This window comes from Haliotis cracherodii, unplaced genomic scaffold, assembly GCF_022045235.1.
Source record: "Haliotis cracherodii isolate W230 unplaced genomic scaffold, xgHalCrac1.p SCAF_15, whole genome shotgun sequence".
Lineage (NCBI taxonomy): Eukaryota > Metazoa > Mollusca > Gastropoda > Lepetellida > Haliotidae > Haliotis > Haliotis cracherodii.
The window spans coordinates 11,050,283-11,077,445 of record NW_027266270.1 but is presented as its reverse complement, the minus strand read 5'-3'; the positions used below and the strand labels follow the sequence as shown (position 1 = coordinate 11,077,445).

At 38.6% G+C, this 27,163-nt stretch overlaps 1 protein-coding gene across 6 annotated transcripts in view; it reads left to right on the top strand.

Annotated features, from left to right (window-relative positions):
• The window catches only part of LOC139462276 (ligand of Numb protein X 2-like), a 98,849-nt gene that overhangs the window by 3,364 nt on the left and 68,322 nt on the right, over positions 1–27,163 (top strand). Inside the window, exon 2 of one of the 6 annotated variants that reach the window (XM_071243877.1) lies at positions 3,344–3,396. The exons of 1 other annotated variant lie outside the window; for it this stretch is intronic. The gene's annotated coding sequence lies outside the window, so the exon portion shown is untranslated. Of the gene's footprint in view, positions 1–3,343; positions 3,397–14,827; positions 14,917–17,798; positions 17,891–17,943; positions 18,121–24,466; positions 24,537–27,163 lie in introns of those variants that run through there. 4 more of the 6 variants (XM_071243880.1, XM_071243879.1, XM_071243878.1 and 1 more) reach the window with 4 other exon arrangements.

The window sequence follows — 27,163 nt, the reverse complement described above, 5'->3', positions numbered from 1 at the left end:
ACTCTCTCTCTCTCTCTCTCTCTCTCTCTCTCTCTCTCTCTCTCATCAGTGTAATTTGGTTGGACAGAAATTTGGGCCACTTCATATATTTTGAGGGGGCATGGGCGGGCCAGTTGTCTGAGGCGCCGCGATTCACTGTGCAGAGTTACGTCCCTTGGGCATGCCAGAAACCTATGATTGTGGGTTCGAATCCAGGTTCGCCCCAATTATGTTTCTAGGTTTGTCAGCACCATACCCGTGCTCGTGGGTTTCAACGAAGTAGTAAATGTCTGAGACCTGCATTACTCCGGCTTTCCTCCCACATCAAGCTGACACGTCGTGATATAACTGGAATGCTGTTAAAAACGACGTTAAACCCAACTCACTCACTCATATATTTTGAATTGGGGTGAAAATGAAGCTATTGTAGCAATTGAGTCTTGTGGATAAAGTCGCCATCCGGTTTATGAATTATTGGATGTATGATAATCATGATTATGACAGATGGCCATTCTTACCAATGCTAACAACTCTGAGAGGATCCGGGGTGAGAATGATCCCCAGTTACCAATACAATGTACTTGTTGTGAGAGTGACTTAATGGATCGGGTTGTCAGTAGGGCTGGGATGAGTCCAAATTTACAACCCTGGTACCCGACACCCTATTACCTAGCCTTCCCTGGGTAGCCGCTAAGGGTGTAATTGTTGGGTAGACAATGTCTGATTGGGAATTGTTTTACCGCAGCCCTGGCAAAAACTATTTAGATACATGTATAAAACGATTTGATCATGCAAACACTGAAGTTGATGGCCGTTTTACTTAGCTGTACTTATAGTGTAGCCATTGAGTTTTATTGTTAATGTCATTAAACAGTATATCACGTGACTAACTACGGGTCCTGGTAGTCTTGTGGGTACCTGGATCCTACACAGGACCCACCTGACCCGAGGACCCTAGTTACCAGTCCCAGCCCTAGTAGTCAGGCTCGGTGACTTGGTTGTTGCGTCTCATCTACCCTTACAGTGTGGATATATATCTTAGCGCTATGACTGTCGTAAGCCTATGGTTAAGTATGGGAGTTACGATCATCTTAGCGCTAAGATCACTTTGTGGAAAAGGGTCCTGACTTGATTATTTACATATTACTAATATTGCTGAAAAAAGTTTGGCATTAAACAAACAAAAAAACAAGCAACAAAACCCCAGTGCTAACAGATGTTGTGTATGCATTCCAACTGGACACATTCTATGATGAAATAGACCGCCTCCGTGGCCTAGTGGTAGAGCGTCCACACGGAGAGCGGAAGGTCCGGGGTTCGATCCCCGGCCGCGTCATACCAAAAGACGTTAAAAGATGGTACTTGTTGTTACCCTGTCTGGCGCTCGGCATTAAGGGACTAAAACAAGGACTGGTCGGCTCGGAGTCAGTATACTGTGTCTGAGTAGGGTATTCATGTTATACTGCGGCATGGTATCTCAGTGAGCTAGCACTATAAAATCGGCATCAGTCCGGACTAGTACAAGCAGACACACACACACACACACACACACACACACACACACACACACACACACACACACACACACACACACACACACACACACACACACACACACACACACGTGCATGCACGTCGCAATATATTAAACGCGACCCCATTTCACCTCACCTGTGGTGAAATAGCCAGTGAACAAATAAGTACAGTTTTTTAGCCTGGTCCCAGAGGGCATCACCATGCACATCCATTTTGTGCAACAATCATGTAGATATTTGCGATGTAGGTCATGACTGGGAAATAACAGCTTAATAGCTGTGTTAAACAGTGTGTAAATTACCGGCTTGTCTCAACTGTGAGAATTTTTTATCCTGAATATAACTATCTGCTTGCTTGACTCCAGTGATGAAGGGATGAGATTATAACGATTCATCTTGGTCAGGCTCTTTTGTGCAATATTTGTACTTGGTGGCTGAGGGTCACATGTGAAGAGGTGACCACTGGCCATGACGCGGACATCAGTGAGAAACTGCTTGTATGTTAGCGGAAGTGGGTTATTAACTGTTCAATGCCATGCAGGGTTCTACCTTGATATACAAAGCTGGAGATCCACAGAGCTCCAATAATTAATTTCAATGTTTCTTACGATGCTGACAATAATCTGAAGGTTCTGTAAAGTAATGAAATGGTGTAGTGCACTATATGTTTTGATAATTACATTTCCTTTATAAACTAAAGAAAATGAGTTAGGGATCATGATTAAATAGAAGTAAAAACTAACATTTTTGGTCCACTAGTCCTTATAATTATAACATAGTGCAAAATCCTTGAAAATGACGCATTTCTACTAGTCCTTATGATACCTTAACTATTGGGCAGTTTGGCAAGGACTATAAGACTAGTGCCAATTTCTAGCATATTTTAATATTTAATATTTTATGTATTTCTTAATATTTCTTAGATTGTGTGTTCAGTCTTTACTACCAAAATATATCCCAAAAAATGTTCATGATCACTAATTTTTGTTGTTCAGTATATTTCTAGTGAAATATTTGTTACAATGAATAGTATTGTGCTTTGGGTCGCGACATGTGTATTTTTCTGCATCCAATATATATTCATTTGTGCATACTGGGAGAACATTTCTGCGTCGCTTAGAAGCCTGTTCGATGTATTGACCGTGTAATACATTCATGAATGAATACAACAAGCATAATATATATCACCAATTATCCCGGCTCAGTGCTCGTACAATTACTCTTACACTGTTTACAATGTTTAGCACTGACATATCCCTCTGACAAAATAAGATATTTCTCGTGTGTCATAATGTTTTCAATCATGAAAGATGAAATTTCTCAGTGGGAAAACAATTTCTAAAGATGGAAACTATACACTATAAAACTGATCCACTGAATGCTTTCCCCCAGTCCGGGATGTCACGATTCACTGGTTTCTATGAAACAATTTGTCACACTTGAAGCTTCCAGCTTAATCAGACGGGATCTTGTGATAATATTAACATTTGAGATAAACAAAAAGCTGGAGAAAATCCCGTTCTAGTCAGTGTTTTGCCAGGTTGAGTTTTAGCGCTTGCATGTGAGCCAAGTCTTGTTGCTGATAGGAAGGTATGTCCTCCTTGTCGGCTATGTTTTGTTTCTGGGTTTATTTTGTTGGGGTGAAATAGCTATTGCTGTATTTCAATTCCACATACCTCCCACTGAGAATGTGTCTTAACTCTTTGTGTTTGCTCAAGAAGTATTTATTTGCAATGTAATCAGTTACTGCCAAAAATATTTTCTTCCAAGTTGTTTGAATTTCAGCCAGTCTTTCGGAATCGTTCTAATTTGCGTATTCTCAATTGCAGTTAAACTTGTACAGCCCACTCCGTCATGTCAATTAAGACTAAAATTATATCTGGTAAGTGAATTATTTTTAAATTTATAGATTTTTCAAAAGATCCTGACCAATTAAAAGAGGGCCTTTCTCTCAAGTTTATTAGATGTCAAATGTCTATGAGACTCGAGACTTTATAGAGAGTGAGTAAGTGAGTATGGATTTACACCACTTTTAGCAATATTCTGGCAATATCATGGCGGGGGACACCAGAAATGGGCTTCACACATTGTACCCATGTCGGGAATCGAACCTGTGTCTTTGGCGTGATGGGCTAACGCTTTAACCACTAGGCTACCCGACCGCCCCTATTTATAGAAAGACAGATCATGGTGTAAGGTCTGGTGCCCAATTCTAGTCATGGTCTAGCTTTGTAATTAGTGCCGTTTTTCCATTGAGATGTTTCCTTTGTTTGATTAGGGTATTAATTAAATTCTAGATTTATAAAAATGATCATATCTTGATTGCATAGATAGATGCTCATGATGTCAATCACTGATGTCTGGTCCAGACTAAATTATTTACCGACTGCTGTCATAAATCTGGAATATTGCAGTGGAGTTGCACAACAACAAAAAAGATGGAAATATTTGTACATTTTGAAAATTTTCACGCTTATTTGTACGAAGGCAACTTAAAATGAAATATGTAATGGTGATTGTAGTTAGCTTATTCTACACAAATATTCGGCTGATCTGCATCTGTTGTAGCGTCAGCTTCCTTCCTGTGTGTTAAACATTTGCAGGCCAACACTTGTATATTTCATGGTGGAGCTCAGACGTGACCTCCCTATGGCCACCTCCCCATTAAATGTTCATGTCAATTTCACGTACATTTCGACTTAATCAGTTTGCCATCACAGAGTCCTGCCTGGGAGATTAACCCTATGCAAGTTGGTAAACACCCGTAGTTAACTCACTGGCAAATTTATTACGATCTGATAATGTAATCTCCCTCGCTGATAAGAATTTGAATTATTCATAACTTAAGGGATGCTATCTGATATAGTTTAGCTGTGTCAAGATTTGATACAGAAGTATAAGAACTTGAGATGGAGAGAAAGATTGGCAGATACAAGCCGGCCATGACTCTAAAGGAGGATTTCTGCTGATACAGCAATACTTCGTGGGGCAATTACATTCCACAGACATTCTCCAAGTCTGATTTGGTAAGCCCATCATATTTTCTCTAAATTCACAATTACCGCTGAGCAGCTGCAATGGGACATTTCTGTGTCCTGGATTCTTTGAATGTTAACAGCTCATATTTCCTATACTAACTGAGGACAGTGAAGTGCAAATGATGTATGATATCAATTGGACAGAGAGTAATCTAGTTTTATTTAAATAAGATAAAAGGCAAGGCAACAGAGATTGCTCTTAATGCTGTTTCATGTTTTGCCCCCCACCCCCCTTACCCCCCAAAACCACCCCCAGCCCCCACCCACCCACCCCACCCCCACACCCCCCCACCCCCACACACCACACACCCTCCCACATTTTATGTTACATGAGCCCCCCACCCTTATAATAAATGACCAGTGCCTTAATAATGTCCAAGGAAAACAGAGAAGTCATTTTAACATGCCTCACCCCATACATGCTAAAGTTGGGATAAGTTTTGACCTCCCACTCCCATCCCTTTTTGTTCTGTCTTTCTTTCATGTTTTTGTTTTGTTTTATTTGTCGTTTAATTCATCACACTGCAATATTCCAGCTGTATCACAGCAACCTGACTCCATACAAGACTAACCAGTGATTGATATCATGAACAATGACACAAATCTCTTATGAGATCCCTTATAAAGATCCAGCTTTTACATTTATGTTTATATTTTGTGATAGTTTCTATACAAATCGAAAACTAATTGTAAAAAAAGGCCTTAAAATAGTTGCACATATGTGCTCTATTAAATTAGAGGATATACAGTACTCAACATTTAAAAGGGATGTTCTCAGTGCCCAGATGGAGAATAAATCAGATGTTTGTGTTGAGAAGTTGAGACACTGAATGGGAAGAAGTCTTTGTTGCATGTGGGCACTCACTTCGATACAACTGGAAAACTGTTCATAGCAGCGTTAAACCCAACTCACTCAATCTCTCTCCCGAAACAACAACAAAATGAATCCTAAGTTAACTCAAATGCACGAGTCTGAACCATACTACTCCGCCCCTGAAAGGGATACTGTCTTACGAAAGTTGGGTAGGTCTTCAGCAACCCGTGCTTGCCATAAAAGGTGACTATGCCTGTTGTAAGAGGCGATCGGGATCGGGTGGTCAGGCTGGCTGACTTGCTTTATGCATGTCATCGTATCCCAATTGGATCGATGCTCATGATGTCAATCACTGGATTGTCTGTTCCAGACCGTTGCCAAGTGGCGGGAATATTCCTGAGTACGGGGTTAAACAACAAACAAACAACAAAAGTTCGGAGACAACTACGTGTATAAATGTTTGCTTTTGTTTATTATGAAATGAAACTTATCATGAGTCAGGTCTATGCCGAACTGCATCCTGTTCCCATGACATCTCCAAATATCCCCCCCTCCTGGAGACTACCCCTATCAAGTGTTGAGCGGTATAGATATATAACGGACAAGGAATGTGTACTCTCCATTGTCTGAGTATCAATTGTAAAGATACATACATATATATAACCTTTCTCCTATATATCACTGTGTTCTCACCGATACCTGAGTCCATGGAGAATTTTCTCAGCGTTAAAAATTTATCATTTAGAATTCTTTTGCAGACAGTTGTTTTTTCGTGTGTTAAGATGAACGTAGAGATGACTCCAGGTGAATATTCTTTCGATGGGAAACAAGTTGTCTATGGCAAGAGTTCCCAGAAGGATTTAATTACAGAAGTTGAATTATTAATATGGGTCGTTTTCCTTACCTATGTCAGAATAGTTCACTGAATGACTGCCATAACACTACACTATACTTAGGCATGTGAGGGAAGTTAAGAGTTTTAATAATTTAAGGGTTTTTTTTATTCTTGGAATTAGGACGTAATGCTGCAGTGTGCTATGTTATGTGAGTTGAAGATTGGTATTTCTGTGTTGAGCGAGAGAGGTAATCATATGTCGAATATTGATTGCTATTGCGAACATTTCTAATATTGGTTACATGTGACAAAATTATTGGAAGACAAAGTATTTGAGTTGGCCGAAGAGAATAGTTGGATGTTGAGAATAGTTGGATGTTGAGAATAGTTGGATGTTGAGAATAGTTGGACGTGGAGAATAGTTGGAGCATGAGAATAGTTGGATGTTGAGAATAGTTGGATGTTGAGAATAGTTGGACGTGGAGAATAGTTGGAGCATGAGAATAGTTGGATGTTGAGAATAGTTGGATGTTGAAAATAGTTGGCCTAAGAGAATAGTTGGCCTAAGAGAATAGTTGGATTTTGAGAATAGTTGGATGTTGAGAATAGGTGGATGTTGAGAATAGTTGGACGTGGAGAATAGTTGGATGTTGAGAATAGTTGGATGTTGAGAATAGTTGGAGCATGAGAATAGTTGGATGTTTAGAGTAGTTGGAGCATGAGAATAGTTGGATGTTGAGAACAGTTGGATGTTGAGAGTAGTTGGAGCATGAGAATAGTTGGAGCATGAGAATAGTTGGATGTTCAGAATAGTTGGACCTGAAGAATAGTGGAACGTGGAGTATAGTTGGACGTGAAGAATAGTTGGACCTGAAGAATAGTGGAACGTTGAGAATAGTTGGACTTAGCTCATGAGAGTTTCTAGGACTTCAGTCCTGTCCTTAGGCAGGTGACTTTGTTTGAAACATGCCTCTTTTCACCAAGCTGCGAATGGGTACCCGGTAGGATTAGATGGTTATGTGACAGCTTTCTTCCTTCACTCAGTTGACAGAATCTGATCCAATGTGACACAATGTAATATATCTATAATAGTGTTTGAAGTGACGTAAAACACAATTCACTCATGCACCCAAATGTCTTGACTGATGCTTTTATTGTCCAGCACTGATTTCCTTGAAACAGGCATCGCTTTAAATACTACTTAAAAGAAGTAGGGGTTGGTGGGGTAGCCTAGTGGTTAAAGCGTTCAGTTGTTGTTGGTTGTTTAAGGCCACACTCAGCAATGAAGGCAGTCTGTAAATAATCGAGTCTGGACCAGACAATCCAGTGATTGACATCATGAACATCGATCCACGTAATTGGGATCAATTGGGTACAATGTGTAAAGCCCATGATATTGCTGGAATATTGCTAAGGGCAGTGTAAAACCATACTCACTCACTCACTCACTCACTCACAAGAAGTAAAAGTCAGTCATAACTTCTTTTGTGTAGTATGTAGTATAGTATGTGGGCAATATTCTGAGGACAAAAAACAACTTTTGATGCTATTGTTGAAGGCATCATGATCGTCAGTTTCAAGACTAATTTATCTGACGTTAAACGTCTGCTACCATAAAGGGGATCAATACATTCCCCCATCTCAATAAAACTGTATCAACCTCTCCATTTCTGTTTGGCGATCGGCATTATGTAAGAAGGTCTGTGTGTATTCATCCTAATTGTGGACATTTGATTGTTTGGCAGCACAAATCGTGGGAAAAAACCAGGTGTATAGAAATAGTCGTATGTCTATGTTTTATTTACCTCTCAATCAATAATCAGGCACTTGAACAATTGATGTTTCATGGAACATCGTAGGCCTCGTGGTTGCCCGACTACATACGTACCTGTCGTGTATTCTAGGGTGTTAGTGGATCCATACATTTCAGTCAGTAGTTTCAGCGTGGGCCACAAGGAGGCCGTCGTTGTCATCCCTACAGTGTCACGACTGTTTTGTCTGATATTGAAGAAAATGTTTTGACGATTGGTACATTATGCAATGATAATGAGCAATTTTTTTATGGAGTTTCTTTTTTCCTTCTTTATATGTGTGATGCTGAGCTTGTTTATCAGTCATGTTTGATACAAGGGGCCTATTGTGAGATGTGAGGTTTGTAGTGGAAAATCTGTGCATGTTAGTCTTGTGATGCCATTCAACATCTTATCCCAGAATTAATGCATAATTAAATGGAACTGAATGATTATTCATCATAAATATCTTTTGGGGGGACTGTAAATACATATTGTTTTCAGCCATGATGGGAAACTAGGAAGAAAATAAGACATTTTATTAAACATGCTTTGGTGGTAAATAAATGTACTTTCTTCAATAGACTTTTTTCTATATAAGTTTTAGAATTTCATTCTTATTAGGCTGAAATATATTCTTGCTTCATAATGACTGATGAATTTACATATAGCAAAAGTTAACATATAAAGTTAGGACATGTAGGATGCTCTAATCAAATTGAAAATATTCTTATTTTTGAACATCATTTTTTAAAAGCTTTATTTGAAAGTTATTTACCAAATAAAATAAACTTAAATCAACTACTATTTTTCATGTAGTTTTATACACCATGTCAGTTACCTGTGACCAACAAAAGATCCATGAAAAAAAAGAAGAAACTGTCTGGCCTTATTTGAATACATGACATGACATTTCTCCCACACTGATAATGTACACACAGTACTATATTGACAGCTTACTATGTCATGGGGAAAAGAGTTTCTCGACCTGAGTATTGAGTATTTGTATGGACACTTAGAGGTTCTATAGTTCGAAGTTGGTGAATTAACCTCATTCAAGGCACTGACTGTACAGTTCGTGAAACTAACGTAAGCCTGTTATCTGTGAGTCACCAGATCACACAATATCAATATCTCGCGAGGAATGTCCTACACTCTGCTCAAGATATTTGACTCCTGTGATGTGATTTTGGATTGAGTAAGTGTCCACTGTTTCCTGATCGGATAGAGACCGCACACAGGTATGTGGAATATGTTGCCTGTGTTGGCTTCTGTTGCTGTGAACAATGGCCAGGTTCGTTTGTGGTGTAATTGGCGGACAGATGAGGCTTAACTTGAGCTTTTCTGTTTTTGTTATTAGGATCAGAAGCCGATCAGCTGGAGATCTTAGCTGTTCGTGGTGTGTACATGTTTGTCTGAATAAATGTTCCGGTTTGTGTAAGACTGCAATCTGTGCTGGTCACTCAATCCATCAACTGAGAAATATGTAAACTGGGCGCTTTAGAACCTGGGCCCAGTTTCACAAAGTGATCTTAGCGCTAAGTCGATTGTAACTCCCATTCTTTAACACTGATTTACTACAATTGTAGCGCTAAGATCGCTTTGTGGAACGGGGCCCAGACCTCCTCAGTTCTCAAAGAACGGGCTCTAGAACTACGTAGCAATACTTGGGTCAGAACTGTCCAGAAGTCACCATGCACAGAAGTGGCTATGATGTAACTGAATTTTTCTTTCTTTGTTGTTAATGCAGCACTCAGCAATATTCCAGCTATATGACCGTCAGTCTGCAAATAATCGAGTCTCAACCGGACAATCCAGTGATTGACATCACGAGCATCGATCCACGTAATTGGTATACGATGACATGCCTCAACCAAGTCAGCGAGCCTGACAACACAATCCCATAAGTCGCCTCTCATGACAAGCATGGTTACAGCATGTCAATTCTTAACCAGATCTTCACAGTATTTCTGCAGGGAATACTTTTGGGAGTACTGATTTTTTTTAACTGAAGCAATGTGATACCTACACCTGTAATATATTTATACATGTAAACATGATAAAGCCGAAACAGTCTTCACATAAAAATTTCCGGTTAATGAAGTAATTTGATACCTCAAAAATATAATAAATTTTATCATGAGCATTGATCCACGTAATTGGTATATGATGACATGCATCAACCAAGTCAGCGAGTCTAACCACCCGATCCCGATAGTTTCCTCATACGACAAGCATAGTTGCCTTTTGTAACTGAATCTACACACATGTTCATTCCTATTTGAATCAACCGTCAAGGAGACTTATGGGGATAATCCTGTCTAATCCTGACTGATATATTGGGGATGATATGAAGAAGTCTACCGTAACTTAGAAACAGCTACGTATTCTAGCCTGCTGGTCTAAGGTGCTGCAATATGTTGGCTAAAGGCTTACCTCCGAAATTAAGCAGACATGGCGTAATTGAACCGAAATATTGAACAAAACTTATTTATAATACTTATTATTGAGTGATGCTGTCATAGCTTTCACAATGAATGAGGGCACTTAGGTGGCGAGATCGTTTATTGCTCCTCAATTTGCAGTGCAGAGATGTGTCCCTTAGGCGTGCCTGAAAATATGATCGTGGTTTTGAATCCCAGATTCCCTCCGATTATTATCCCCCGCCCAACAAAGTTGGCGGGGGGTATAGAAATGGGCTCCGTCCGTCCGTCCCTCATGTTTGGTTTCCGGAGCACAACTCATAAACTGTTCAATATTCTTTCATGAAACTTTGCAGGTCTGTCAAGTACATGCTGAACATGCCTTTTGCTATTTAGAAATTTTAGAAATTTTTATTTTTTACGTTTCCATGGCAACAATATGGACTTAGGTTCCAAACTCTTTTTTTTTTTTACAATTTCCATGACAAGTTCCACCTCGGTTAAAAAAGGTTAGGGTTTGTTTAGATTTAATTATGTCATAAATTCTGTAACAGGCGGGGGATATAGCCACGTTAGTGGCAAACTCTTGTTTTTCTTGGTCTGAAAGCACCATATCCTTGCTTGTAGGTTTCGCAAAAATTGCAAACATGTAAGACCTGAATCACCTCTTGTTCAGCCCCAGGGGTACAATAGGTCTATAGCAACCCGTGCTTGCCATAAAAGGCAACTCTGCTTGTCATAAGAGTCAACTGACAGGATTGGGTGGTCAGACTTGCTGACTTCTTCACATGTCATCTTATCCCAATTGCGTGGATCGATGCCCATGATGTTAATCACTGGATTGTCTGATCCAGACTTGATTGTTTACAGACCGCCGTCACACAGTTGGAATATTGCTGAGTGCGGCATTAAACAAACAAACAAACAAACAAACTTCTGGTTTTCCTTCCACTTTCAGCTTACATGTCATGGTCTAACTGAAATTCAAAAGCTGTGTTTTATCGAACGCACTCACTCACTCACTCACCACAAGTGAAGCTATATGTGCTCAGTTTGATGGGAGATTCATGTAACATGAGACAGACGAGAATAAACAAGTGCCTTGAACCATTTGCATCGCTGCTGATCTCCATCACTGGATAGTCTGGTCCTCACTTGATTTTTTTATAGACCACCGTCGGGGGCAAGGGTGGTCCAGTCATCTAAGGCGCCTCGATTTTCTGTGCAGAGTTGCGTCCCTTGGGCATGCCAGAAACCTATGATTGTGGGTTCGAATCCCGGTTCGCCCCAATTATTTTTCTAGGTTTGTCAGCACCATACCCGTGCTCGTGGGTTTCACTGAAGTGGTAAACGTCTGGAACCCTCATCACTTCGGGCTTTCCTCCCACATTAAGCTGACACGACGTGATATGACTGGAATACTGTTAAAAGCGGCGTTAAACCCAACTCACTCACTATAGACTGGAATATTGTTCAGTGTCATGTTATTAAACAAAAAGACCTAGACTTAAACAGTTCCAGCTCTTTCCCTTTTTATTCTGACCAATGTTTTGTTTCTTTTTGAAGGACATGGTATATACTTTGTCCTCCAGGATCTGTAGAGTTTTAGAAAGTGATTGATCTTGATTGATAACTCACAAATTGTGACACAATGTATCATATGTGTTCATATCTATCTGTCAATGACTTTGTGATGTATATGTAATGACAGTACAAAATGGTGACAAGATCATCTTTGATCACAGAAATGCTCAGAGTTGGATTTGAAAAATCTTTTTTGTTCAGTAATTTTAGCCATATTTGTGTACTTAGTGCCACGCATCCAAAAGAAGCCTTTCAAATTGACGAAAGACATGCTTTGTCATCACAATATTTCCAAGAAACTTTAAAATTTTACATTTCCTTCAGGCCAGGAAGGGCCCCTATCATACAGTGTTGTAATTCTCAGTTTCTCAACTGTGAAATGATCTGGCTCAATATTGTCTGTTTTCTTACAGCAGTCCCCCCTTTTCTCATCCCCCTTGCCACGACACCCCCTCCCCTGCAGTCTTTAATGACCCCCCCTTTTCATCCAGTATTTTGGTTGGTTGTACTATAGTGAAGCAGCCATTGCACAATCCGACTGATTCGATCACCGACCGTATATGACATCAGACAAAACATGTATTAATAGAACAAGGGTATTAAATATAATGTTTCATGTCCGACTGTGTATCGAAAAGGGAATATCAATAATGTTATTAGCTCAGTGGTTACACAAGGATTGGTACTATTAATAGAGATGACTTAGCATATGAGCTATAATTAGACTGTCTGCAATATGGCCTTCAACACTGTGACCAAGCTGGTGTTGATGTGAGTGTTAAAAAACTCTCTTCAGTTTTATAAGGCCGCCACTTTTTATTTTATGGTTACAGATTTTTTGGTGACCCTTTTTTCAGGTTAAGATAGAAATTAAAAATAATGTAAACATGGTTAAAAATGTTTTGTAGAGTTACTTTAGTTTTAATATAATTTTTTGTTTGATTGGTTAGTTAAGAATTAGATAAATTTGTTTTCAGCTTGTGACGTTTACTAGTTTCATTGTAACTTGACAGTATGTACTTACATTAGAGGAGTTTGGGTTCTCTTTATTAGAAGCTTGTAGTGACTATAATATTAATGCATTTGAGCATTTGATCAGATGTTATTCAATTGAGTAAACAGTTACATTGTTTAATATTTTAATTAAAAAGTTTAATTTCCCTAATCCAAAGATGCAGCGGTCAGACAAATAAATATAATTTTATCTATTTTCATTTTTTTGTCTGATTATTAGTGAATCCATGAACTGAAAACTGGGCCACCACACTGTTATAGTATCAATGTTTTTGTTAAACCAGATCCAATCATAGTGATATTTATCTGACTGTGTGTGCCTGTGACTGGCGCTGTTAGCATTCGTGGGGGATATTGATTTTACAGGTATTTCATGAAAACGCCCTTGATTGTATCGAAACATGATTGATAATAATCATCAGAGCCAGTAATAGAGTACCAGTAATTTCTCCATAGCCATGTGGGGATCCAAATTTACTACCCAGGTACCTGACCCCCTGTTACCCAACCCTCCTGGGTATCCACTCTAGGTCTCAACTGGGGTATAAAATGTCTGATTGTTTTTCTGAAAAATTTAGTTTTACCGCATAAACTAGTTAGATACATGTATAGAATGATATGTTTATGCATACACTGAAGAAAACTAACACTGAGTCTATTAAACATTTCTTTATGATAGTTGTCATGTGGGTCTCAGGACCCAACCGACACAAGTACCCATCCCAGCCCTAATATATATATGTGCAAATAAAAAATTTTAAATAATTATTTTTCAATAATCTAATTTCTAGTAAAATCTTAATTATTTTTGAAGATTTAGTCAATCGCTTTTTCAGACTTCAAACAACTGGACTTTTCTAACCAGTGAATCATTTTTTTTCAAGGAAAAGTAAATGTCTGGTAAATGTGTGTTGAAGTAGCTTTATCATCAAGCTAGTTTCTGGGGTGTTCAGTACACATTTATGTCAAGTTTGAAGAAAGTATATACTTGTAGTTTTCTGTCGTGTATCTGTCGAAATATATATTTGATATAGAAGTGGAGAATTTTCATTAGTTTTGGATGAAGATCCTAAATTTTAATGAAACACAACAGATCACAGAGATAACACATGTCTTAACCAGAACAAGACAACCTTCCCTTTTAAAATCTGATCTGCATCTGTTAAAATATCATATTCACCTGGGAATATGTAGTTAGCAACTTTTATAATGACCTTCACCTGGTAAAATATAATTGTCAACTTTTATAATATGACATACACCTGTTACAATATTATCTTCACCTGGTAAAATATAATTGTCAACTTTTATAATATGACATACACCTGGTAAAATATAATCTTCACCTGGTAAAATGTCATTTTTATATGTTAAACTCTGATCTATCTGTTAAAATGTGATCTTTATCTATTTTTATTGCTCCTCCTTTTAAGATATAATCTTCACTTTTTTAAATATGATCTTCTTGATAAAATCTATTCTTCACCTGTTAAAATATTATCTTTATCCCTTAAAATCTGATCTTCAACCAGTCAGCATATGTTAGCAGTTGGGTAGAACAGACTATAGACTGTCCCTCTCGTCTTGGTAAGACTGTAGGTAGCCTAAGCTTAGCTTTACGTTGGAATTCCCCTCTAGGGCAAGCTGGCCACATGTCTATTTTGAACCCTGATGTAACATCGGACAGGTAGCAAAACTTTCTCGCCGTTAAACTTAGCGATGACTTAGAATTGGAGAAGATTTATTTGCATCTTTGTGTGGTCATTTTGAGATGTGTTTAGTCTTGGGAGGACGACGATGTTCTAAGAGTTGGGATACCTTGCTGAAAGTCCGAGGAAGTTTTCCACGTCAGGATTGCGTTTGGTACTTATGGATCAGACTTGATCATTCAAGTTTAGTTTCAGGTGGGCACGATTGATTTTGTGGTTGAGCCCTTGTGTCAGCGTAAGACTGTTGTTGAAAGTGAAAATAAGGAAGAAATACTCTGTGTTGTTGAAAGTTGTTCAGCACTGAAACCATTGTTTTTCAAAGAAGGGTAAGTTTTTTTGTGAAATTCTTTTTTTACTTAGTTTGTTTATTTTGTTCCTTTGTTAATGTTTTTGTTTCTAATTTTACTTTATTGTTTGTTTGTTTTTTTTAATTTCACTTTATTGTTTGTTTCTAATTTTACTTTATTGTTTGTTTCTATTGTTTCTTTATTGTTTGTTTCTATTGTTTCTTTATAGTTTGTTTGTTTCTAATTTTACTATATTGTTTGTTTCTATTTTTACTTTATTGTTTGTTTCTATTTTTACTTTATTGTTTATTATTTCTAGTTTTACTTTATTGTTTGTTTCTATTTTTACTATATTGTTTATTATTTCTAGTTTTACTTTATTGTTTGTTTCTATTTTTACTTTATTGTTTGTTTCTATTGTTTCTATTTTTACTTTACTGTTTTTGTTTGTTTCTATTTTTACTTTACTGTTTATTTGTTTGTTTGTGTTTTTCACTGTCCCTCCCTCCCTCACTCACTCACAAGGAATGCATGAATGAATAATGGAATGATTAAATGAGGGATTTGTTCCTGGCCGTATTTAAATTGTACTTTGGTTTAAGCAAATCTTAGTTAAAGTCTTTTCAAAGTGTTTTATTTGAACAAACCCGACCGACATTTTACAGCAAGGTGTGACCCACCCGCTATGTTGTTTGTGATTGGGCATTCACTGTCACTGCCTTCTGTGGCCTTTGGGACCAGGTTAGACTTGCACAAGAAATAATGATAAGTTTTAATCGTAATTCCTAGATTACATAAATAATAAAACAATTTGTCCCTATAAGAGCCTGACGTTTTAGAACTGTCCGCTTACCTAGACATGCCTTGTATAAGGATAGAATTACTATACACCCATGGACTTGTCATTCATTAGAGCCTTGGAGCAAGGCTAGAACCTAGTTGGTCCAAGGGCTCTGTTGGTTGCTGGAATAGGCGATTAATTTAGACAGGTGGTCAGACTCTGTGACTTGGTTGATAGCATGTCATCGTCCCCTGACAGCGTGGGTTGTTGCTCATGATATTAATCACTAGTTTGTCTATCTAGGACTCCATACTCATAGGCCACTTGGACTTGCTGGAAATTTACCTACTGAAGCATCATATAACATTCACTAGCTTCTATCGCACATGATGAAACGGGAATGTCTTTTGTTGGGAATCATGTAAATTGATCCATCAATGATAAAATAGGACAGTCTCACAAAGGTGAAGAAATTATACGAAGAACAGAATATATTTGCTCACTTTTGAAAACATGCAGGGCACACCTTGCTGGCAAAACCATTCTGTCACCAGAATATCTTCTTGTTTTCAGAAATGTTTTTCCATAATTTTCCCATCAACCGCCTCAGCTGTTCAACTAATTTAAAATGTGAAATAACCATAATTGAAAGCCTAATGCTGGGATCTGATGTTATCTTGATTTCAGATATTATCAATTCATGATTAGGGGCGGTCGGGTAGCCTGGTGGTTAAAGTGTTCGCTCATCACGCTGAAGACCCGGGTTTTACTTCCGACATGGGTACAATGTGTGAAGCCCATTTCTGGTGTCCCCCGCCGTGATATTGCTGGAATAGTGCTAAAAGCAGTGTAAAACCATACTCACCCACTCCCAATTATCGTGATGTTTTATTGAATGTCAGCATTGCTTGAGGCAGCAATCTTGAAAACCATAATATAGCTTTAACATTAGGTCAACTTTATGCACACAGATAATGTGATCACACACTACAGATAAGTCTCCTCAGGTCAGCTTGACCCAAGGAGTGAATATGGCTTGGAATGTGAACTTTACTCCCTTTGAATTGTGTTGAACAATTTACCAGGTTTTCTGTGAACATATGTGAAAGGCCATGTTTGCTTCCTTGTATGATAGACACTGCTTGACTGATAACTGGTGAGGCTCTGTTTGAGGGGTGTGTGGAGCCGATGAAATAATTAGTTAATGGAGGACTTGCACAGAGCTCCAGACAAAATGTGCATCTCATGAAATACATAAATATAACTCTCCATTGCCTGATTAATTTGTCCTGCTTGCTTATAATTTATCATTAACAAATTCAAGAACCCAATACAGGAATCGATTTAAGGAACTTGATTTAACTTCCACCATGTACATGTTGACAGTGGTGCATGTTTTATACAGCTAAATCTCGCCCTGCTATAGTATAAGAATGCTGTGTATGTTACCTAGTCTAGCCATTTCAGTTTGCATCCCTCAGTCCTGTATTTCTTACTCATCAATGCTAAAATACTTACTCTCTCACTTAATGTCGACTAATCACAGTCTAAGATAAATCAACCATGGCTCGTTAAGTGAGTGGTACTTGTTGTTACCCTGTCTGGCGCTCGGCATTAAGGGGCTAAAACAAGGACTGGTCAGACTCAGTATATGTATCTGAGTGGGATATTCATGTTAAACTGCGGCATGGTATCTCAGTGAGCTAGAAGTATAAATCGGCTTCAGTCCGGACTAGTACTTTTTACTAGTACTTTTTAGCATGCACACACACACACACACACACACACATGTGCATGCATGTCGCTTTATGAGTGCAATAATCTTGGAAGCGACGTTAAACCCAATTTCACCTCACCTGGTTCAGGTAGACAGAGCCCAGTCGATGTCCGGGTGTGCCCAATACCCTGTGGAGCCTCAATTCATTCATGAATGTACCAGGTACTTTAAGCTAGTGCGTGCATGGTCAGGGTGAAGGAGGGCCCATGCTTTATTAGTAGATAACTCACGAACCACGCTGTGGGAAATTGTGCAAGCTGGAACCATCCCCTGTGAGTTGCTCGAGCATTTAGTACGCTGCCCTATACTACTTACTTGTTAACTGTAAGTAATAGACCAGAGACATGTGTGCAAGCTTCAAGAGGAAGGTGTTAGCATCACCTTGAGTGATTGAGATGAACAAACTTTCATGACTGGAAGTACTGGTAGCGGTACTATTTGCTTGATTGATTGTTCATTGATTACATGTTTTCATCAATCCTGTGGAACTGAATACTGTTTGTTGACGAGCTTGTTGGGTAGTGTTGGTTCATCTGAGTCGAGGATCGTTCATGGTGAGTAGAGAGGAGAGGTCTCGATAGGACAGTGGATTCAGTAACCATGTGGGATTTAACTTGTAGTTGCCCTGAGAGAACAGGGTAGGATTGGGCCCTTCTGGGCTCAGTGGAAATTTTGAAGTTATGGAAATCTTTTTAATAATGATTTGTAGGTTGTCCGACATGTTCGTATAGTTGACTACTAGCCTTGTTTTCTTTCTTAAACTTGCAAGTTTTGGACATCTGGCTTGTTCAAATACACAAGATCTGCTATAATAAGTGAAAATAAACCAAATCTAACTCAGCAATTCTGTGACCAAAGATGATTTTTTACCATACATTTTGTACCGTTTTTATCTTTATCTTCTGAGAAAATCGGCTTGGATCAAATGCTTGCTCATATTGAAATATTAAAAAATGCTTCTTGAAAACCTCAAAAACCAACTTATCGACACGTTTTGCCTTATGTATACATTTAATGTTGTTTAAGTCTCTTGAATTGAACCAAGTTTGGCTCTCATTTATGTGAACATATCTGATAACTGTCATTTCACGTCTAAGTGTTTTTTTATTTGTTCACTTATGTAGGCCCTGTGGGACAAAAATGGCCCTTGTCGTGTAACTTTATACAGCAAACAAACAAACAAACAAACAAACAAACAGGCATGTGCTGTGCAATGAACAGAGCATTGTTTGTAACACTCTGATGGCCAGGTTATGAATACACTGGTTATGGGAAATGGGTTTAACGGTTTGTTCAAAACTATTGCACATATATAGAGACGTGTGTGTGTGCGTGTGTGCGTGCGTGCATGCATGCATGTGTACATGCGTGTTTGCGTGCGTGCGTGTCTGCTTGTACACATCTGGACTAATGTCTTTTGTTGTTTTGTTTCCTGTAGTAGGTTTTTGAAAGTTGGAAAATGTAAACTAGTTTTTTGGTAATCAAAAACTGTCGCTGGAAGTATTAATATACTATTAATTTATTAATCTGAATGAAAGAATGCCTCTGTGGTCTTGTGGGTAGAGTGTGTGCCAGGAGACCGTCTCTGTGGTCTTGTGGGTAGAGTGTGTGCCAGGAGACCGTCTCCATGCCCTAGAAGATGGAGCGTGTGCCCGGAGAAGCCTCTGTGGCCTAGTGGATAGATTGTGAGCTCAGAGACCATCTCCCATGGCCTAGAAGATAGAGCGTGTGCCTGGAGAATGCCTCTGTGGCCTAGTGGATAGATTGTGTGCTCAGAGACCGTCTCCCATGCCCTAGGAGATAGAGCGTGTGCCCGGAGAATGCCTCCGTGGCCTAGTGGATAGAGTGTGTTCCTGGAGACCGCCTCTGTGGTCTAGTGGATAGAGCGTGTGCCCGGAAAGCGGGAGGTTGGTGGTTTAATCCCTGGCCATGTCATACCAAAATATGGTACTTGTTGTTTCCCTGCAGGGCACTCAGCACTAAAGACATTAAGGCATGGAGTCCGGATACTGTGTCTGAGTGGGATATCCATGTTATCCATGGCATGTTATCTTGTTATACGTGAGGAGATCCGGGGTAGAATAAGTCTTCACCAACCCATGCTTGCCGTAAAAGGTGATTATGCTTGCCTTAAGAGGATACTAACGGATTGGTTGGTCAAGCACTCTAATTCAGTTGATGCATGTCATCGATCCCATTTGCATGGTTCAATGCTCATGATATCAATCACTGGATTGTCTGGTTCAGACTCGATTATTTACAGACCACCGTCATATAGCTGGAATATTGCTGAATGCGGCGTTAAACAACAAACAAACAAAACAATTGCAATAATCTTGAATGTGATGTTAGACCCCATTTCACCTGACCTGTATTTCAACATGAGAATGTTACATGTGAACAAAAACAAGTGTTTTACATCAGAAATTTAATACAGATACGATTTTTAAAATATACTCATTTTTGTATGGCGATATGTAGTTTGAGATGGTACCTTTTTATAGGTGTGTATGTATGTGCTCTAAACATTCATAGAAATTGAGACAGATTGATATGATGGGCTGGAAGTTCACAGATAGTCAGATTAACGATTTCTCAGAAGGTTTATAGGCTACCAGACATATAAATTGCTGTCAAAGTTCCTTGTTCTAATTATAAACTGCTTCTAGTCTAGTGGTTGGAGAAACAAAGTTGAAGCTGAGTTGGAAGTTTGTGGAGATCGAGACATTAAGAAGGAAGGCCTCGGTGACTCGCTACCAAACGCCACTCTGTGTTTTACTAAATGTGTTAAAGTCATCACTGTTCTTCCTGGTGAAAGGTTTTAAAATTTGGCAACAATTAGTTTTACACGCTCATGTAATCTTGGCTGATTGCCAAAGCAAGAGTTTCTGTTTCTTGTCTGCCTATTGTAAACATGAAATGGAGATATTGGCGTCATCCACGCTGCTTTAAAGTCTTTCTGGTGCCTCATCAGAGATACATTTAGCCTTAAGCAGTCGCGGTCCAGTGATGGAGAGAGCTTCCCATGAACAGATCAAGATACTGTAGTGTGTTAACAACATTTTAGTATTTGAAAATATGTAAGGTTCTTTGACAATTATAGAGTGGTTTCAGGCTTTTTAAGTCATTGTTTTTGATAACGTAAGTGAGCATGTATTAAGATATGTGTTGATGGTGACATTGAAATTAGTTATGAATTGTGTGTTTTGTACCTTCTTGTGAATCCTAGTTTTTGTAGAAACATTAGTGAGTCGTAGTTTTAGTGCAAACCAGCTCCAACAATCATGACAATGTTGAAATGGAATTTATCTTGAAAAGAGTTTGAAAAGAGCTTATGTATGTGTACAAGATATTTTCTTGTCACTCTGAAAGGCACAAATAACTGTGATCGTATGAATTCATTGATAACTGTAAATTAATTATCAAAAACAATTCCATGTTTAAATAAAAAGTAAATGTAACTGATGTTAGGGGTTATGTATCCGAGTCTTACCTGATTGACCAGTGTTTTTAAATGTAAACTATGAACAGTGGAAACCCCTCGTTAAGACAGACTTGGTAGGCTTCATGCCTTTTTAGGGGACGGTCGGGTAGCTTAGTGGTTTAAGCGTTCGCTCGTCACGCCGAAGACCCGGGTTCGATTCCCGACATGGGTACAATGTGTGAAGCCCATTTCTGGTGTCCCTAGCCGTGATATTGCTGGAATATTGCTAAAAGTGGCGTAAAACCATACTGACTCACTCATGCCATGTTAATGTTTTGGGTTAAACAGAAATACAGTACATAAAATTTTCTTATGCTTTCAAACTGTTTTACAAATCAGATGAGTAATGAACAATCTGAAAACCTTTAGATACACGAGACGTGGCCGACGTGGGATGAGGATGGAGAACTGGTCTTTGTGATGAATCCTTTGTACCATATCCGTGTAGGGATTTCCTGATAAATTAGATAAACCGTGCTTCCTGTTTTGGAGAGTAGTTACCTCAGAAGATGATAAGGATACTTGATCCTAAGAGTATGTGACTGGGATGTAAACGAGGAAGTTTGTATATTACAGTTACAAGTTTCTGAACAGTCAGAATATCTAATTTATAACATTGAGTGAGTGAGTGAGTGAGTGAGTTTGGTTTAACGCTACTTTTAACAATGTTCCAGTTATATTGCAGCATGTCAGCTTAATGTGGGAGGAAATCCCGAAGTGCAGGTCTCAGATATTTACCACTTCGGTGAAACCCACGAGCACGGGTATGGTGCTGGCTAACCTAGAAATATGATCGGGGCGAACCGGGATTCGAACCCACAACCATAGGTTTCTGGCGTGCCCAAGGGATGGAACTCTGCACAGCGAATCACGATGCCTTAGACAACTGGGCCACCCATGCCCCCATTAATAACATTGACTTAATGTGTTTGGATTATGAGTTCTAGTTAAGAAATGAGAAAATACTAAATTATTTAAAAGGATTAAATCTATTTTTATTGAAACAATATTTGAAAATAAATTTAAACAAATGTTATGTTCATAATTGACAAGTATTTGATTTTTTTTCTTGTTTTAAATCAACGCTCATATGCTTATCAAGAACATTTCAGTGATATCAAGTTTTGTTGATGAAAACTGAAGATTGATTGATATTGGTTTGAGAAGTTGGTTTTAACCTAAAATTCATGTGTGACCTTTGAATAATATGCTTTTTGAAATAAATGTTCTTTTGTTTTTAGATGATATTTTAAACTGCCTCCAATCGATTGTTCGTTGTTGAAAGTATTCTTTGTCATGTTAGACATTTGTTAAATGCCAAATGGAAATGTTTCAAATGAGTTCCGCTTGCATGAATATTTTATGATGTTAAAATCTTAGTGTTCATAGAAAGTCTTGTAGAAGAATATGAATTAAGTTGTTTTTGACTTTTTTTTGAGTTAAAGCAATTCTAAAATTGTCAAAGACTCTGAACCCTAATGATGAGATCCAAATAAGTAAGAAAGATGTCATAACTCACTTTCCTATTGATAAATGTACAGAGAATTGGCTTGTTCGAAACAAAATCTGGATAAGTAGATTTGTCTTTTGCATACACCCTGAAACACAAATAGCCAAGAAGTCCCAAATAAGTCTACAAATCTGTCAAGTACTGTATTCGGCGATATTTGCTAAGGTACTTGCTAGTGAACAATCCAAATCAGCACCCCTTCTGATTGATCAATGTACACAAGATTATATATTCGTGTATAATATGCACTCGTGTGTTATATGCAACCTTAATTATGGGCAATTAAATTCAGGAACAATATATCTGTCGTATATAAACATTTCCGGGTGTCAGCATAAACCACAAAATTTATCTTTCAACTTTTTTTCACTAAAATCAAATTCTAATAAGAGCTCACTATTTCTAATTTTGAGAGCGCCCTGGGTGCTAAGTACGTCAAATATGGTATATTATTTCTTTCAGGAAATGATGAGAATCTTTGGTCTCCTTTATATTATTTTTGGGGAAAATTTAAACAAGAATACATGTGTATCTTTAAAAATATTTTCATGTCAGAGACTTAGTGTTTGCCAACGAAGAGTCCAGGCGTCAGAATTATGAACAATTGAAATTATGAAATAACCACAAGTACTTGATTGTAAATGTGTGTCCACAGGAAGTCACTAGCAATGTTATGTGCTGTCCGGAAAGGAGGTCATAATCCTTGTCATAACCTTAATGTAAAATATTGTTTTAGAGGATTAGGGGTCCCAGGTGTGTTTCATTCTAATTCTCATACTGAATCCCCCGGGGCGTTCCACAAAGTGGTCTTGATTAACCTGAGGTGATCATTAAACTTCCATTCTTCACCACAGACTTACTACAGTATTAGCTGTAAGAGTGCTGTGTGGAAGAGTCACAAACACCTCTGCCACTGCCATCTTGTTTTATCCCACTCCATCGTCACGATATGGCTGAAATATTGCCGATGTGACGTTAAACTGTAACTCACTCACTCACTCACATTATCCCACTCCTTCCTCATCTAAGTTTAGGCAAAACCAAAAGTTTTGTGTTTCTGGTTTCTCTACGCACTATTAATCTGGAGCCCCCGTGTTTAAACCTTTTTTTCTTGTTTTTCTTGTTTTTTTCAAGTTGCACCAAATCTGTTATCACACTTCACTACAGATACGTTAGTTATTTACTGAAAAAAGTAAGAAAGCAAAACCACCCCTATATTTTTTCACAGGCTGGAATCGGAAACACACTTACAGCTTCTGCCACCATCCTGGTATTGTCCGGGGTTTTTTTTGCATTAAATATTTTGCATTTGACTACAGATAAACAAACCATTTAAAGAATAATGTGTACAAAAAAAACAACATCCCAAAGTTTACCCTTTTTTTGAATGGGCTGAAATAGGAAACATGTATTTTTTTAGGGGGGCCTTATTGTGATAACCTGTGGCATGTATATATAACCAGGGTATTTTGGAAGAAGGCTTTACTATAAAGTATATAGATTTTTTTACAAATTCTACAAAGTTCTATTCAGACCATGGTGGTGTATGTGTCCGAACAATTAGACTCGCCGCGAATAGCTGCAAAATTGCTGATGCGGCGTTAAGCAATATTCACTCACTCACTCACCGAACAATTAGAAGACATTCTCTGTCTTGATATGAATGAAGAACATTGTATAAAGGGTTGGTGACCCGCTTGTTAGGAATATATGGCTGAGCTGTTTACAGAAAATCCTAATGGATTGATCATGAGGCTAGGAAAGGTCAAGCTCGCACCAGATGTTGACAGTCATGGTAAATCTTCCATCTGAATAGCTTTTCAACAGTTTCCTGTCATGTGACATTGGATAATCTGGCGTAACGCTTAGCGTGCTTTCCATGTTCATAGCTCACTGCTCTGTTGTGATAGGAGATGTTAAACCCCTGTAGTGTACTGGGAGATGTAGCTTGTATATTTCATCAGCTGAGCATGCAGGTATTACATGTCATGTATTTCTTTACTTACTGTTGTGTTATTAGAGTTATTCCCTGTTCTGTATCATGTGTGTATGTAGGTGGCTTGTATATTTCAGTAGTAGAGAATCTATTGCATATCATGGACAGAAGTACTCCACTGTTGATACGATTCTGTATACTGTATTGGTAGATGTAGTTAGCGTGTATATTTCAGTAAAAGAGAATCTATTGCATATCATGGACAGAAGTTCTCCACTGTTGATATAATACTCTATACTGTATTGGGAGATGTATTTAGCGTGTATATTTCAGTAGTAGAGAAAATCTATTGCATATTATTGACAGAGTACTTTACTCCACTGTTGTGATATGAGAGTTATGCCATGTTCTGTATCATGTGATGATGGAGGTAGGTTGTATATTTCAGTAGCAGAGAATCTATTACATGTTATGGACTTTAGTTCTGTTATACTCTATAATGCAAATACGCTTGACACACAGTAGTTCTAGCCAACATTAGTATTCCAAACTTGACTGCGATGTAATGACACATAGCTCCATATAGGAAGACAGATTGTATATTTCCCCAGCGGGTCGGGAATTGCATGTCTTGCACTGTGGTTCTTAACTTAATTGTGTTGGTAGGAGACTTATAGCACTCTGTCAGAGATGTTAGGAGTTTGTATGATTCCCCAGCTGGTCACAGTGATATTCAATGTCATGTTCTCCAGCTCTTAGTAGAACTATTTTGATAAATTACTTATACCACTTGTACTTGTACCACTATGCATGTCATGTACAAAAGTTTTGTGCCATTATGAGGGACCACGGGTGGCCCAGTCGTCTAAGGCGCCGCGATTCGCCATGCAGAGTTGCGTCACTTGGGCATGCCAGAAACCTATAATTGTGGGTTCGAATCCCAGTTCGCCCCAATCATGTTTCTAGGTTTGTCAGCACCATACCCATGCTCGTGGGTTTCACTTCGGGCTTTCCTCCCACATTAAGCTGACACGCCGTGATGTAACTGGAATACTGTTAAAAGCGGCGTTAAGCCCAACTCACTCACTCACTCACTTGAGCCATTATAAAGGGAGATGCTGCCTTTATACGTGATCAGCTGGTCCCAAGTTTTCAGCTCAACTGTTTTGATATTAGACTTTGTAGATACGACAGATCGGATCCCCAGAAGCCCAGATCCACTCTATGTAAACGATTATAAATTTTACTTTAACAACCAAATCATGTTATCATGGTCACGATGTTAAGAAAGTGGGGTGCCCACCCCCCGACCTCTACTCTGGATCCGCCACTGACTTTGTACTGGGGTGCTTTACGGCTCAGGGATTCCAGATTAAAATAAGTATCTTGTACAATATAAGTAGTAGCAGTATCACTCGGGGTACATGTTGCTGTATGCATCCTGTCTTTTACACCATGTGCTGGAGGCGAGTGGTAGCATATCTAACGAAGGACACATAAAACCACATGTACCCCAATTGATACTGTGACAACGAAGTTATCTTACAGACTTCTTGTAAAGATTGACAACGGTATAAGGAACTATACAGATACGTCGCCTTTACAATAAATAATGAATGTGTTACCCATAACTTGTGGCCACTTTGTCATCCGTCATTCTCAATAATGGCTGTCAAACAGGACTTGTTGTAATCTGTTTTTGTAAAAGAATTAAAACAAATTCAAAATTGATAGAAAACAGCTGTTTGACTGAGCTGAGGTTCTCATGTGATATGTCACGTGACGTTCAAAAGTAGATGGCTTTTTACTTCAAAGCGGTGTATACAGGGATTTATTCTTCGTTTAAAAAACTTTGTGCAGCTTGTCTTCTTTATGGTGGGGTATAAGCATGATAAGGGATTTACTCTCCCAATCATAAATTGATTTCCCTCCCAGGCGGGATACATTGTATTTTATCAAGATCACGTGAACCAATCAGATCTCATCATCCTGACATGGAGGTATGATGTATTCAATTGTTTACAAGCTGCCATCATATATCTGGAATATTGCTGAGTGCAGCAATAAACAAGAAATACTAACAATGACTAAGATTCAAACATTGTATAACTTTTAATTTGTAATCTTTCGGAAATCGAACCCAGGCCTGCATTAATGTGGAAGTTGATAACCACTAGGCTATCCCACCACCCCTAAAACTGTTGCCCTCAACCCTAATAATCCAAAACATTATTGACAGCATGAGGTTACACCAGTGTCAAGTGATTCCCACGAGTAAAGCCTGAAGTCCTGTTAGATCTATCTACCAGGTAATTTACACCTGTGTCATTGTGTAACAATCCGAGCACTTTCATGGCCCTGTGAATCAGGTGAGTGTCATCCCCTCATAGGGGGAATACTAATATATGAAGAGGTCACTAAATGGTCACTGGTATTTGTTGTGTCAGCGATGCAAACAGCTTGACAATTACCTGGAGGACCCCGGGCAGATCACAGTGAACTCTCTTGGCACATGATCAATGAAATAGTTTGGATTGAAAATTCTTCAGCCACCATGGAAAGTTATTTGAGGTATTTCATTGTCTAGGTGGACTACATGGGTAAACTAAATGAGTTGATTCAAAGCCTGCTCCCTTTTGTGTGATCACAGTTTAATGGAATTTAAGT